Source organism: Mustelus asterias, chromosome 15, assembly GCF_964213995.1.
Source record: "Mustelus asterias chromosome 15, sMusAst1.hap1.1, whole genome shotgun sequence".
NCBI classification, from domain to species: Eukaryota; Metazoa; Chordata; class Chondrichthyes; order Carcharhiniformes; family Triakidae; genus Mustelus; species Mustelus asterias.
In genome coordinates, this window is record NC_135815.1 from 49543705 (window position 1) to 49559865 (window position 16161).

At 45.8% G+C, this 16161-nt stretch overlaps 1 protein-coding gene and 1 pseudogene across 1 annotated transcript in view; both read left to right on the forward strand.

The window, feature by feature from the left end:
• LOC144504500 (echinoderm microtubule-associated protein-like 6) overlaps nt 1-16161 on the forward strand; it is a 376096-nt gene that overhangs the window by 42769 nt on the left and 317166 nt on the right. The window lies entirely within an intron of this gene.
• Nucleotides 1243-1647, forward strand: LOC144504819 (large ribosomal subunit protein eL27 pseudogene; annotated as a pseudogene).

Genomic DNA, 16161 nt, shown 5'->3' on the forward strand with positions numbered 1-16161 from the left:
TCATCATTGGACTTTTAATTCCATGTTTTTTTATTGAACCCAAATTCCACCATCTTCTGTGGCAGGATTTGGACATCGGTCCCCAGATCTTGCTCTTGGTCCCTGAATTAAGAGTCCAGTGACAATGCACTGTGTCACTGCCTCCCCTGACATCATAGACACAATGTGTTATTACAACCTCTTTAAGCTGTCAATTGTTTCCCTGAGCAACTATGTTAATTGATCACCTACTGAGCTCAGGTAATTCTGAGATTTTGTAACTCAGCCAAACATTCATAATAGCCACAACTATCAAAACATGCATTACACCTACAAAATGCTGAAAATAAAAGAACACAATGTTATGTTTCCATTTCAAAACAGATTGCCTGTCAATCAAAGGAGGTGAGCAGGTAATTGGATTTTGTTTCATGTTCAACAGCAGTGAATTTTTTAAAAAGTCAGCACTGTCTGTACATATAAGTCACAGAACCAAACATCACAAGAGTGTTTGCCAACATATGTTCCTATACTTGTGAATGCATAATGTCATTTTTCCAATGAAAAATGTATTATAATGCATGTCAACACATATACAATGCTCGTCAATGTAATGATTAACTTTACAGGGCAGAGCCCGATAAGAAATTACTGCATTAATAACACATCTATATTACAATATAGTGTCTAATAATGGCATTTGAAGGTGTCAAAACATCTTACACTTATCTGGTGGAATGTTCCCAACTCCTCAGCAGGCTTCTCTTTGTGGTCACAAGCGCTCTAAGGAGATGTGTTTTCTTTGGAATTCCAAAACCCGCATCTTGTGAAAATAGTGTGCAGGAGGGAATCCTCTCAATGGGGACCAGACCTCTGAAGAGGTGCTTGTAGGTTTTGCAACCGAGGACCTCCAGACCCACAAAAAGACCATGAGAAAATGGAATGCATTTGGGAAGGCAGAGGAAACGTGTTTTTACTGCAAAATAAACTATGTTCTGTACTTTGTAAGCCAATACGTGCCTCTATGCAGTAACAAAAGTAAGGAAGCCATGATGAACCTTTATCAGCCTCAGTTTAATTCTGCACACCACATTTCAGGGAGAATGTGATGGCATTAGCAAAGATGTAGTAAAGATTTACCAGATGGTTCCAGGGATGATGACTTTAATTATGTGGATAAATTGGAGAAACTATTTTCAGCATGAGCTGCAGAACTTCCTTTCGAGCGGGTAATGGCCATTGAACAGCAGCAGAAGAGCTGAAATGGGAAAGTTTATGAAACCTGGAAAGATGGTTCTGGAGCTGACCCGAAGTTACGCTGAGCGCAAAGGTGTCATTGTATGTGACCTCTGACCGACCCTGAAATCATGCTCTTGTTGCTGGTGTAGACCGTTATCCTCGCAAAGTGACTGTCAAAATGGGCAAGACAAAGGTAGCCAAGAGGGCCAAGATCAGATCTTTTGTGAAAATATACAGATACAATCACCTGATGGTAACCAGATACTTGGTTGACATTCCCCTGGATAAGACCATTGTGAACAAAGATGTTTTTATAGATCCTGCTTTGAAACACAAAGTCAAGCAGGAAGCCAAAGTAAAGTTTGAGGAAACATACAAGACGGGAAAGAATAAATGGTTTTTCCAGAAGCTCTGATTCTAAATTTTATTTCAGTATAAATTGGCAAATTGCCCCTTAGTGTCCTGAGATGCATAGGTTAGAGGGATTAGTGGGTAAAATGTGTAGGGATATGGGGGTAGGGCCTGGGTGGGATTGTGGTCGGTGCAGACTCGCTGGGCCGAATGGCCTCTTTCTGCACTGTAGGGATTCTATGATTCTATGATAAATAAACCTTCAATTAAAATGTTTGCGTATTGATGTGGTATGAATAAATTTACTTCTGCTTGGGAAGGAAAAAGAGGTTTGAGAGGAGATTTGATAAAGATGTTCAAAATCATGAGAATTCTAATGATGGTTGACCGGGAGAAACTGCTCCTATTGGCAGAAGGGTTGAGAACAAGAGATTACCCGATCAAAATGAATAGTAAAAGAACCAGACGTGACATGAGGAGAAGATTTTTAAGTGGCAAATGTTTAGGATTTGGAATGCACTGCCTCAGAGTGTGGCAGAGGCAGATTCAATTGTTGCTTTGAAAACCCGAACCTAATTATATGAATGGAAACAAATTGCAGAGAAACATTGGCGAGTGGGATTAGCTGAGTTCTTGCGGAGATCTGACGTGGATATTGTGGGCTGAATGGCCACCTGTGTTGTAACCATTCTCAGATTTTAAGATAATTAACCAATCATTTGTTTACTGCTAAATATTAAAGCACTCCTAAAAGCAAGGCCCATAAAACCAACAGAAGTTGTCTTATTTTTTTGAAGTGGTTACAATTGATAGGCAACCTAGAGATGGGCCATTCATCCCAAATAGCCTATGCCAGTCTCTCTGCTCCACTCAAGCCGCCTCCTCTTTTTCTCATTTAAATCTACCATCTAATCCATTCTCTCAAACGCTTGTCCAGCTTCCACTTAAATGCATCTAAAGATTGTAGGTTTAGTGGGCAAAGGCACTGATCCCTATCAGATTTACTGAAGCAAGGTCCCTTGCTGTTTAACTCTGTTAGTGGATCGCTCTCCTCCTTCTTTCTCTCGTTTACTCTCTTTTTCTCTTTCTCGAGCTCGGCGCCCTTGTCGTGCTCGCTGCCCTTCAGACTGCAACTTCCTCTTTTTATCAAATGAGGAGGAACAGAGTCACAGGATTGCTAATTAGTTTTCTCAAGAATAAAAATTGGAAAAATGGATTACAATAAATACACACCCCCTTAGCTTAACAAATACACACAGATTTTAAGATTAACATGGATGACACAGTATATTTGAAGCTACAGTGGTCTCATTAACACATACAGTTCCTTTGATGTGTACAAGATGACTGTGGTCAAGTATGCACTCCTCTGTGAACCCAAGTTAGTGACTGTTGTTTTAAGAAACAAAGAACAATACAGCACAGGAACAGGCCCTTCGGCCCTCCAAGCCTGCACCGATCATGTGTTCCTAACTAGACCATCTGTTTGCATCCCTCTATTCCCAGTCTGTTCATGTGGCTATCTAGATAAGTCTTAAATGATCCTAGCATGTCTGCCTCAACCACCTTGCTTGCTAGTGCATTCCAGGCCCCCATCACCCTCTGTAAAATACGTCCCTCGCATATCTGTATTGAACCTTGCCCCCCCCACCCCCTTACCTTGAACTTGTGACCCCTTGTGTTTGTCATTTCTGACCTGGGAAAAAGCTTCCAACTGTTCACCCTATCTATGCCCTTCATAATTTTATAAACTTCTATTAGGTTGCCCCTCAACCTCTGTCTTTCCAGGGAGAACAACCCTGATTGACTCAATCTCACCTCATAGTTAATACCCTCCATACCAGGCAACATCCTGGTAAACCTTTTCTGCACTCTCTCCAAAGCCTCCACGTCCTTCTGGTAGTGTGGCGACCAGAACTGGACGCAGTATTCCAAATGTGGCCTAACCAACGTTCTATATAACTGCAACATCATATGCCAACTTTTATACTCTATGCCCCGTCCAATAAAGGCAAGCATGCATTATTCCTTCTTCACCACCTTTTTCATCTGTGCTGCCACCTTTAAGGATCTGTGGATTTGCACACCCAGATCCCTCTGTGTGTCTATACTCCTGATGGTTCTGCCATTTATTGTATAGCTCCCCCCTGCATTAGATCTACCAAAATGCATCACTTCGCATTTTTCTGGATTAAATTCCATCTGCCATTTCCCCACCCAATTTTCCAGCCTATCTATATCCTGCTGTATTCTCTGACAATGTTCATCACCACCCACAACTCCAGCAATCTTTGTGTCGTCCGCAAACTTACTAATCAGACCAGCTACATCATCTTCCAAATCTTTCATATATATCACAAACAGCAGAGGTCCCAGTACAGAGCCCTGCGGAACACCACTAGTCACAGACCTCCAATCAGAAAAAGACCCCTCCACTGCTACCCTCTGTCTTCTATGGCCAAGCCAGTTCTGTACCCATCTAGCTAGTTCACCTTTGATCCCGTGAGATTTAACCTTTTGCACCAGCCTGCCGTGAGGGACCTTGTCAAATGCTTTACTAAAATCCATATAGACGACATCCACGGCCCTTCATTTTTGTCACCTCCTCAAAAAACTCAACAAAATTTGTGAGGCATGACCTCCCTCGTACAAAACCATGTTGTCTATCGCTAATGAGACTATTCAGTTCTAAATGTGTATAGATCCTATCTCTAAGAATCCTCCTCAGAATACCACTGTTGTCAGCGAGTTGCCAAACTCTACTCCCGAAAACACACTTTAGAACTTTCTATCATAAGTAATACTTTCACTTGATAGTTTGCATTCTGAAATCCACTCCAGGATTTACAAATGGCACTTTTAACAAAGTTTCTGCTTCACTTTTAACAGTGAATCCGCTCCAGGATTTTGCACCAACCACTCTAAGATTCCTTTGCTTTGACTGACTTCTGTTGTTGTACAAATTCTGATATATCTAGCCAATACTTTATTCACAGATGGTAGTAAGACATTCCATTTAGGATTACTTTAGAAATCTTTCTCTCGTATTTTCGCCAATCGATTCCTTCTCAGCTTTGCTGGGGATGCTCATGCACAATATTTTGTTCTGTTTCCAGGACCAAACCGTCCTTTAGTTCCTCTGGAACTTGCGTTCTTGCACCTTACTCTATTGTGCAGCCTTTTCTGCTTTGAGCAGAGCTGAGAACTACTCACTCCTCCATGATCTTCCTCCTAACTGTTCTGGCTAAACTAAGAACAAAGAAAAACTTTTGCTTTACCTTACAAGGGCCTCTAGTTTCTAAGCAATGCCTGCATGCCTCTGCTGGCCTATTGATTTTTTTTAATGCCATAGCTCCCTTTCTCGCAATAGAATCCCAGTTGCAATTGAAACTGTTGCCCTCCAACTTGGGTCAACGGACACCATGGACAAAGACACTCAAGCTATTGTACAACAAATCTCCTTTATTGTGTTGTACCATTTTACCACAAAATTACATCAGGCATCAAGTTTTGTTATTCACAAAGTACTAACCTCTGACTTACATCGTTAGACACAAAGTAACTAATCTTTGACCTACTCCCTTATACATACAAGTATTCAAAGGTATCAGAACTTTACAAAATATCCAAACTCACGAATTGAACATGGAGATACTACCCGTGGCGAGGCAAACTGATCAGATTCCCTACTGATGGTTTTTGTTTTGATGTCTGAATCCCAGACTCAGGGTCTTGCTTCTGCAGTGATTGATCCTGGTTTACTGATGCCGATGTTTTTGTCTCTCCTTATAGTGATCCTGCTGGCACTGATCAAGCTTCTAGTCGCGTACTCCAAGGACAGGCACTAATCAATCACTGTCTATTTGGTCACAAGTACTGAGCGTCATGCCTGTGTCAGGAGGTCGTAATTATCTCAGGAACACAACACACAGGGATCTATGTTCAATCAGTGTCTGTTCAAGGCATAGCAACAGGCACTATCCAATTAATTCCCATGTTTATTCCATAGTTGTACATCCTTTGCTACTCCCACAATCCTTAACCTGATAGAGTTAGCCCTTTTAACTATCAGACTTTGCTGGCGTCTTCACTTTGCTGGTGTCTTTATGATTAGGCTTCAAAAATAACCCCCACACATACACCTTTCTCCAGCATGAATCTAACTCTAGATCCCTTCCAGGCACAATATTAAACCTACCTAAAATTATACCTTATTTCTAACATTTACCAATACAAATATAAACTCTTTAAAACGACCTTTGGTTTCCTAACAAGTGGCACTTATGATGATGTCAAGAAATATAAACGTGCAAGAGTCTACCAGGAAGGAGTGTGTGTTTCAGGCCTCAGTACCAGATGAAACATGGGGACTGAATTTGTTCATGCTGTGAAAGTTGTACCAGTCGCAGGGAGTGTGTGCGGAACATTTACTAGGATGTGATGTTTGCTGTCATAGGCTTGCAAGCTCTTAACGGAATTTGCTGTCCATTGAGATGATATTCAATTCTTTTGTCTGTCTGCAGGGACAAAAGAATGCATAATGTTAGGGAGTGCTCAAAGACCAGGCAGTGTCCCTGACCTCTGCACATTGACCTTTGAAAGGAGAAGGTGGTCAAAATGGCTGGAGAGTGGGCAGACTCAGTTATAGATGGCAAGGCCAGAATGTCAACACAACAGAGTGAGGATGTATCCAACCTGGGGTTGAGAACTGGGCATACAGGAGACTTGCATGGCACAGCATTTTGGAAAGGGATTGTGCGTAACTGCCAGATAATTCTTTGTATTCACCACTTGAGGTCCCTGCAGTCGGACGACACATCGCGCTGAGTCTGCAGCAAGCCAGAACTCCACCCCTTGAGGTTGATGACATGGAATACTGAGAGGATGCACCATCACATAATTCCTCTAGACCCTCCGCCAGCGCAGAGACAGTCACCTTGGGTGGGGTGGGGCAGTAGAATGTATTCATGATTAGGCTTGAAGTCACAATCTAGGGAATACAACACTGAAGTGTTGCAGCAGCTGATCGAGATATGACAACAAGGTTCTTGACAGAAGAATGCTGATGACTAGGCCCATTCTGAGCCCAGTGCTGAATATGGGCCTCTGGGAATGGTTACATGAAACCTGGACTTGGAGACGTAGGCAGGGGCATGTCTGACAGAGGTGCCAGAGGCTATGCACGATGGGTGGAGGCATCCATCCAAGCCATGAATCCTGTCATGGCTCTGGCATGTGAGTGCATGGCATCTTCCTTGGAGAGGTTGGTGACTACCATGGAAAGCTAGGTCCAGCAGAACACTTGTGGCTGCTGGACAAAGAACCCGAGAACCATAGAAAAGTTGCAGCACAGAAGGAGGCCATTTGGCCTATCTTGTCCATGGCAGCCCAAGGACAGTAAGAGTTTTAACAACACCAGGTTAAAGAGCAGAAACTGATAGCCAAGTTCCGCACACATGAGGACGGCCTAAACCAGGATATTGGGTTTATGTCACACTATCAGTAGCCCCCACAGCTTGCCTCCTGGACTTGCTGGCTGTCCTGTCTGGAGACAATGCACATCTCTTTAACCTGTTCTTAATGCTCCCTCCACTCACATTGTCTGTATCTTAAGACCTGGTTGGCTGTAGAGATTTGCATTCTAATCAGTATTCTGTAACTTGATTTTGTGTCTCTGTGCCCTGTTTGAGAGCAGATTTCCACTCCATCTGACGAAGGAGCAGCACTCCGAAAGCAAATGGTATTTGCTACCAAATAAACCTGTTGGACTTTAACCTGGTGTTGTTAAAACTCTTACTGTGTTTACCCCAGTCCAACGCCGGCATCTCCACATCATGAAGCCCAAGGACACCCAGGTGCCCTTGCTAATCCCACCTTCCTGCATCCGGCCTGTAGCTTACAGCACTTGTGGTGTAGATCCAGGTACTTTTTAAAAGAGACTTGGACCTGCATTCTGGTCATGGGTCTTGTACACGGTTTATTAGGTAAGAGGGGTAATGAGGCACCTTGACCCCATTCAGGTGTTCCCTCCCCTGGAATTGGGGAGGTGCCATCATGCAAAGTAGGGAAGAGGAACACCAGGTTCGCCTTACGGGCTTTACCTCTGGGTTCTCCAAGGGTGAATTGCCGTTCTTCCTTGCCTCTGCCAGTGATTCCAGTGCCTCTTGCAGTTGAGGTCTGATGGGGTGGACTTGCACCTATGCAAGAGGCCCTCAGCAGTTTGGAGCTCCCTAGAAATTGGACCACCTGAGGACAGCGACCAAGACAAAGGGGCATAACACACAAGTAGGCTTTCATCATCGCAGCTGTAGTGTTGGGGTCACACCAAGGCAGAGTGGAAGAAAATGTAAGTGCAATACCTTTTTATAACACAAGATGGACCGTTGTCAAAAGATTCTGTAACATTGGGGGATGATCTTACCGGCTTGTTACGCTGGCCAACTGGCATGGCGAGCTGGTAAGATCGTGAGAGAGGCAAAAAACAGCGTTCGAGCCCAGTTTCTCACCTCTCGCGATGCCACTGGCACTGAATTGCCAGCATAATTGCGCAAAGCTGATTTTAGTATTCATTTTCTAATTTAAATATTATTAGTGAGCAATTGTGCAGGCTCACTTGCCTTAACAGCCCCCACCAGCGAAAATCATGTATGGCCGTAAGGCTCCTCCACCAACAGGGACCAAATGTGATGGCCTCACTAGTGGGACCGGAGGCCATTGAGGCCCCTTGGGCAGGGGTGGGCAGTGCCAACATGTGAATGGGAGCGGAGGATTGAGGGGGGGAGGGAGGTGAACGTGGGCGGTGATTAGCTGGGGTCCATGAACAGGGGGGTACTGATTGGCTTTGGAGGCGGGGTGGGGGGGCGTGGGATGAAGTCGGGCCGGCGATCAGCTGTGATCAGGAGGGCAATTGGTGGAGGAGGCAATGTCCGGGATTGTGGGGGGAAGTTATGATCTCCCAATGCACTCTTGTACGTAGTGCACTGGGAGGTTAGGCGCATGAGTGATAGTGTCCTCTAGCAGTCAGCAGCCGGCTTTCCGGCCTGAATAGACCTCGTCACACCTCCTACTGGTGAAAATCACATTTTGTCTCTTTTCTTTCCAAGTGTCATAAGATTTCATTTTTTCTCTCACTGAAAAAATGGGTTCGAAACTCTCTCACACTTGTTTAGCACTTAGAATTGTTTTGGTAAGATTGCGCCCCCCCCCCCCCCCCGTATTTTTGTGTGACTATATAGTTTTTATCACTTTATTTCCATGTGTTAAATGGTTATGTAGTTTGCACTTTTGTGGCCAGATGAGGCCTTTAAAGAGGCTTGATACTTTGTTGAAACGTGAGGGGTTATAGATGCACCATTTATTGTGGAAGCTTGGAAGTAGTGGCATATTGGAGCTGCTTGACATCTAGTGATATCTATATATGTCAACCTTTGTTAGGTTGGGGGATTGAAACCTCATTGGTAAGCCAGTAGATTTTACTCAGTCCCTTGGAAATTGTTGTCTCAGTCAAAGAACAAAGAAAATTACAGCACAGGCCCTCCAAGCCTGCACCGACCATGCTGCCTGACTTAACTAAAACCCCCTGCGCTTCTGGGGACCATATCCCTCTATTCCCATCTCATTCATGTACTTGTCAAGACGCCCCTTAAAAGTCACTACCGTATCCACTTCCACTATCTCCCGCGGCAATGAGTTCCAGGCATCCACCACTCTGTGTAAAACATCTGCCTCGTACATCTCTTTTAAAACTTGCGCCTCGTACCTTAAACCTATGCCCCCTAATAATTGACTTTTCCACCCTGGGAAAAAGCTTCTGACTATCCACTCTGTCCATGCCTCTCATAATCTTGTAGACTTCTATCTGGTCTCCCCTCAACCTCCGTCGCTCCAGTGAGAACACAATCCAGTCATGTGCGACCTTCTTCCAAATCCAAGGTGTCTGTGTGTGTGTGGCTTTGATGGGGCCATGCATGTGGACTTGTTCATGTCAAAAACCTGCAACCTTTTTCCTTCCAGAGATCGCAAACATGTAGGTTAGTCTGGAAAGAGTATGTTGGATGTCGTAGCATTTCCATGGTGATCTTTCTTCAGGTGGAATTTAAGAAATCTTGCAGGGAACTCACGCTGGCTGGATTTGGGATGTAATGAGTGATCCACAGACCAGTCTGAAGCTCCTTTGTCCTGGCATCTACAACTGGAGCCGCACCATGCATCACCTCATAGCGTTTGGATTCTTCTGAATTCTGGGTTTAAGACTTAAATCCACATTTTTAAACTTCAGTGTAAAAAGGGATTGTAAGCTAGCTGTATATTGTCATTTGGCAATGTCTTTAATGTAGATATGAGGACTGGCATGCTTGATCTGTGATTTTAGCTTAATTTCTAAGTGCACATTGTCAGAAAACACCTACAATTCCTAAAATGTATTTTCTGCCATGCTGGCCTATATGCAGTTGTCTTTTGTGTTGTGCTTGAAATTTTAACTGGAAAATGAATACTTTGTTGCTATTATGTATTACCAAAGGAGGATTAGGAAAACCAATCCTATGGCAGCTGGTTACGATCCAGATTATCTGCCGTTGTGAAATTAATGCTTTAGAACAAAAAAGGAAAGAATTGTTTTCTAGTTAAGCAGCCATCTGTTGCAAATGCATGATGAAGCTATACTCTGCATCTCATCCTTTGCATTGAGCTTATCATAATTTAATTGCACATTAGGATCCAATCACTATCTACTAAAATTTTTTGCCTTGACTTCGATATCTTACAGCTTTATGGTCAGTTTTCAATTTTTGGTTGTTCAAAAAATTGAATAAAATCTGACACAATTTAGCTTTATCTCAGTGATGCGCGATAAATCACACGGGAGGCTGGATGTACCCGGGAAATCAAGGCTTTTATTGCCAACAATAACGGAGCTACTATATACAATATACAATCCCAGACTAAAGGGTCACCAGGCAGAGCAGTGACCTTTATACCTCTCCCGGAAGGCGTAGCCAACTGGAGTGTACCATAGGACTATATTAACAGGTAGAACAGCCCAACCCTAACCCCAACAGTAACATATCTACAGACTCATAGTGCTGGCCAAACCCATGGCTCAGCACTCCTGGTGGTAACCAACAATGGTTCACCACATTCACCCCTCCTTTAAAAACAAAGGCCAGCGGGGCACAAAAAAAAACAGAACAACTGTTCATCTGTCTATAAGTTCAATCGTTTTGGGGACCGCACCGTCTCTGTGACCTCCTCAACACTGGCGATGACACCGGTTCAGGCAATCGCGGTGACCTTCTCTCCAAGGCGGTGTCCAGTAGCTCCTCCAGTTCCTCACGGGCCGGTAGACCACGAGGTGGTGACAATCCGCTGGACTCGAGTACGCCTCGAGGAGGCGACAATCTCCTGGACTCAGGCAAGCTGTACACGGGAGTAAGAGGGTTAAGTGGTGGTCCCGATACTGCCCGCACCGTGTCAGGAGAAGAGATAATGGTCGGGGGGTCCCTAACTGGGGGTGTGGGAGCGACTGGGGTTTCCAAGCCCCCTGCAGGTGCCAGATCTCGAATCGAGACCGTGTCCTCTCGCCCGTCAGGATATGCCACGTAGGCATATTGAGGGTTGGCGTGGAGGAGATGGACCTGTTCAACCAAAGAGTCGGACTTGCGGGTCCTAACATGCCGCCGCAGGAGGACAGGTCCTGAGTACGTCAACCAAGACGGTAATGAAGTCCCAGAGGAAGACTTCCGAGGGAATGGAAACATTCTCTCATGAGGAGTAGCGTTGGTTGCCATACACAGGAGTGAGCGGATGGAATGGAGCGCATCAGGGAGTACCTCTTGCCAACGGGAGACTGGAAGACCTTTAGACCTCAACGCCAGTAAGACAGCCTTCCAGACTGTAGCATTCTCTCGTTCAACCTGTCCGTTACCCCTAGGATTGTAGCTCGTGGTTCTACTAGAGGCAATCCCATGTGAGAGCAGGTATTGCCTCAAGTCGTCGCTCATGAACGACGAGCCCCTATCGCTGTGGATATAACAGGGGTAACCGAACAGGGTGAAAAGATCCCGTAATGCTTTGATAACCGTGGCAGCGGTCATATCAGAACAGGGAATGACAAAAGGGAATCGTGAGTACTCGTCAATCACATTGAGGAAGTACACGTTCCGATCTGTCGAGGGAAGGGGGCCCTTAAAGTCCACACTCAGTCTTTCGAAAGGACGAGTGGCCTTTATGAGGTGTGCCCTGTCAGGTCAGTAGAAGTGCGGTTTGCATTCCGCGCATACCTGGCAGCTTCTGGTTATGGACCTGACATCCTCCACCGAGTAGGGTAGATTCCGGGCCTTTATAAAATGGAAGAGCCGAGTGACCCCCGGATGGCAGAGGTCATTGTGGAGAGCCTGTAATCGATTCTCCTGCACACTAGCACATGTTCCACGCGACAGGGCGTCCGAGGGCCCGTTGAGCTTCCCTGGACGGTACATGATATCATAATTGTAGGTGGAGAGTTCGATTCTCCACCTCAAGATTTTATCATTCTTGATCTTACCCCGTAATGTGTTGTTGAACATGAACGCCACGGACCGCTGGTCCGTGAGCAGAGTGAACCGTTTTCCCGCCAAGTAATGGCGCCAATGCCGAATGGCCTCCACAATGGCCTGGGCCTCTTTTTCCACCGCAGAATGCTGAATTTCAGGGCCTTGGAGGGTGCGAGAGAAAAAGGCGACGGGCCTGCCCGCCTGGTTAAGTGTGGCGGCCAGGGCGAAATCCGATGCATCACTCTCCACCTGGAAGGGGATGGACTCATCAATAGCGTGCATCGTGGCTTTCGCGATGTCGGCTTTTATTCCTGCAAAGGCTAAGCGAGCCTCTGTTGTTAGGGGAAAGGAGGTAGACTTGATGAGCGGACGGGCTTTGTCCGCGTAATTGGGAACCCACTGTGCATAGTATGAGAAGAAGCCTAAGCATCTTCTCAGTGCTTTGATGCTAGTGGGGAGTTCGAGGAGGGGACGCATACGGTCTGGATCAGGGCCAAGGACCCCGTTTTCCACCACGTATCTGAGGATAGCTAGGCGGCGCTTGCGAAATACACACTTCTCCCTGTTGTAGGTCAGATTCAGGCGAGATGCAGTGCGTAAGAATCTAAGAAGGTTGGCATCGTGGTCCTGCTGGTCTTGGCCGCAGATGGTGACGTTATCCAGGTACGGGAAGGTAGCCTGCAGCCTGTTCTGGTCCACCATTCGGTCCATAGCACGCTGGAAGACAGAGACCCCATTCGTGACACCAAAGGGAACCCTTAAAAAGTGGTACAGACGACCATCCGCCTCAAAGGCCGTGTATTTTCGGTCCTCTGGGCGAATGGGGAGCTGGTGGTAAGCAGACTTCAAGTCAATGGTGGAGAACACCCGGTACTGTGCAATCTGATTGACCATGTCAGATATGCGCGGGAGGGGATACGCATCCAGCTGCGTGTATCTGTTAATGGTCTGACTATAGTCTATGACCATCCGGGGTTTGTTCCCATTCTTAACCACCACAACTTGCGCTCTCCATGGACTAGCGCTAGGTTGGATGATCCCTTCCTTGAGGAGCCGCTGAACTTCAGATCGAATGAAGATCCGATCCTCAGCGCTGTAACGCCTGATCTTAGTTGTGATGGGCTTGCAGCCTGGCACGAGATTCTGGAATAGGGAGGGTGGGGTAATCCTGAGCGTCGGGAGACTACATGTGGAGCGCTTTGGGCAATTTAGAGGCTGCAGTGCTCCCACTGAAAGCAGAGGGAGTGGCCCATCGTACTGCAGGTTACACTCTTCAGGTGGACCATAAAATCTAGTCCTAGGAGTATCGGCGCGCAAAGGTGCAGTAACACAAGGAGCCTGAAGTTCTCGTAAACCATGCCCTGCACTGTCAGGTTGACCACGCAGCTCCCTAGCACGGTGACAGACCGGGACCTTGACGCCATCGAAATTGTCTGCTTGACAGTCCGAATCTGGAGACCGTACCGCTTCACGGTGTCAGGGTGAATGAAGCTCTCAGTGCTCCCGCTGTCAAACAAACAATAAATCTGGCATCCGTTTACCTGCATGTCCATCATGGACTTGTCGAGTCTGTAAGGCTTGGCCTGGTCCAGGATGATTGACGCCACCGTTGGATCGTGGGTGCAACTGCAGGCAGCTAAGCTGGTTGATGACGGCCCCTGCTGGTCATTTGCGGTCGGTGCCGACCAAAATGGCTGCCCCCATGGGTCGCACGTGGTCGATGGCGCCAAAAACTGCAGCCCCTGCAGGTCGCACGTGTCTTGCGACTCCGTCGTTAGGAATGGTGACGCTCTGGAATCGCACGTGGTGGAAGACCTCGCAGCCGCTGAAGACAGGGAGACCGGCTCCGGGGAATCACACGCCACACTGCTATGTTTGGAGGGTGGTTTGGTCCGGCATACTTTGGAATAATGCCCCTTCTTGCCACAGGCAGAGCACAATACCGCTTTAGCTGGACATTGCTGCCGAGGGTGTTTCACCCCCCCACAGAAGTAACACCGCGGGCCTCCTGGAGCTGCTGCCGTCGTCAGGTCCGAGGCTGGAAACGCAATCGCGCAGTTTTTCGAAACCGCTGAATAAAGTGGAGTCTGCGGCTGCACCTGCCACAATGTCCCCACGCGGTCGTCAGGGTACATCTCCAGACTTTTGGAGGCCGTTTCTAGAGCGTCAGCTAATTCTACGGTTTTAGTGAGGTCGAGGTTACCTTGCTCTAGCAGCCGAAGGCGAATGTACGACGAGCCGATTCCTGCCACGAACGCATCTCGAACTAGGTCGCCCATATACTGGGCTGCCGACACTGGCTTGCAGTTGCAGGCTCTGGCTAGCTGCTGAAGTTCACACAGGTACTGTTCCGTCGTTTCGCCGGGCTGCCGCCGTCGAGTGGCTAGAAGGTGTCGAGCATGGATCTCATTCGGCGGTTTGTTGTATCGCTTTTTGAGAAGCTCGATGGCCCCTTTGTAGTCTTGGGCCTCACGGATCGCTAAGTATACAGCGTCGCTTACCCTCGCGTGGAGGACCCGCAGTCTGTTGGCGTCGTTTTGAACCGCTGTGGAGGCATCGAGGTAATCTTGGAAACACTTCAACCAATGGTCGAAAGTGTTCGACGCTCCTGCCGCACGTGGATCCAATGTAAGCTGCTCGGGTTTCAGCATTTGCTCCATGGTTTCTTCCGTTTTTGTCAAAAAAAAATTTTGTTGGCAATAAAATTGATGCGCGATAAATCACACGGGAGGCTGGATGTACCTGGGAAATAAAGGCTTTTATTGCCAACAATAACGGAGCTACTATATACAATATACAATCCCGGACTAAAGGGTCACCAGGCAGAGCAGTGACCTTTATACCTCTCCCGGAAGGCAGAGCCAACTGGAGTGTACCATAGGACTATATTAACAGGTAGAACAGCCCAACCCTAACCCCAACAGTAACATATCTACAGACTCATAATGCTGGCCAAACCATGGCTCAGCACTCCTGGTGGTAACCAACAATGGTTCACCACACTCAGTATCACTGTTACATATACAGCAATGTAACTCTTTAATTCCTTTGTTTATAATATACCATACAATCCCTTGCATTGTTTCTCATGATGTGTCAGAGATATACTATTTGACAACGTAACATTTATTGGTGCCTTTTAATGCTATAAGGGATGTTTCCTTTGCATCCTTGAAATCAGTTATATGTCAATTGGTACTGTGAATTTCTTAGGTTAATTAGAAGTCTTTGACATCTTTCAATATACTTTATTAAATGAAACTGCTGAAGTCAATGAGGAGGTATTTTCTGTGCGCCTCTCCACGAATGTCGTTAGGTCTGCTGTGTATTTTTAGCATCTTTTATTTCAGATTTCCAACATCTGCAGTATTTTGCTTTTGTAAGGTATTTAATGTATCTTTCTTACATCAATGAGAAGCTGATAGTTTAAAAAGGTTGAATTGGCCTTTCTGTTCCCATATTTTCTTGAATAAACTCATTATACAATGAGGTTCATGGGATTAAGAGAAGTTGCAGTGTGGTAGGCAGTTGGCTAAGAGATTGAAAGTGGTATATTTTTGCATGTCACTTTGGAGGAAAGTATACGTTGGTGTTCCACAGAGGATGGTATTTAGATCAATGCTCTTTTTGATATGTTTTGATGACCTAGACTTCAAGAAAGTGGCATAATTTCAAGGTTTTTAAGATGTCCCAAAGTTTGAAAATGTAGAAAATGGTGTGGTGTATAAATAGACTAGTGAAATGGGCAGACATACCAGATAAAACATATTGCTGAAAAGCATTTGGTGGAAAGAAAAATGAAATGCAGCAATATAAAGTAAATGGTACGATTTTTAGTGGTGTATAAACAGTGAAACCTAAGGGTTTCCACATAATTCTTTGGAGATGGCAGAGCAAGTTGATAAGACTTTTAAAAAAGCATGCAGGATCCGCTTGATAAATCTTATTGACCCAAATGTAGAGAAAAATCAAAGCATATATTCTTATATTTGGAGAAATTGAGGTGAAAGATGTGTTTAAGGACAATGGAACTTGAGATGAAATGGGAATAAGATATTTA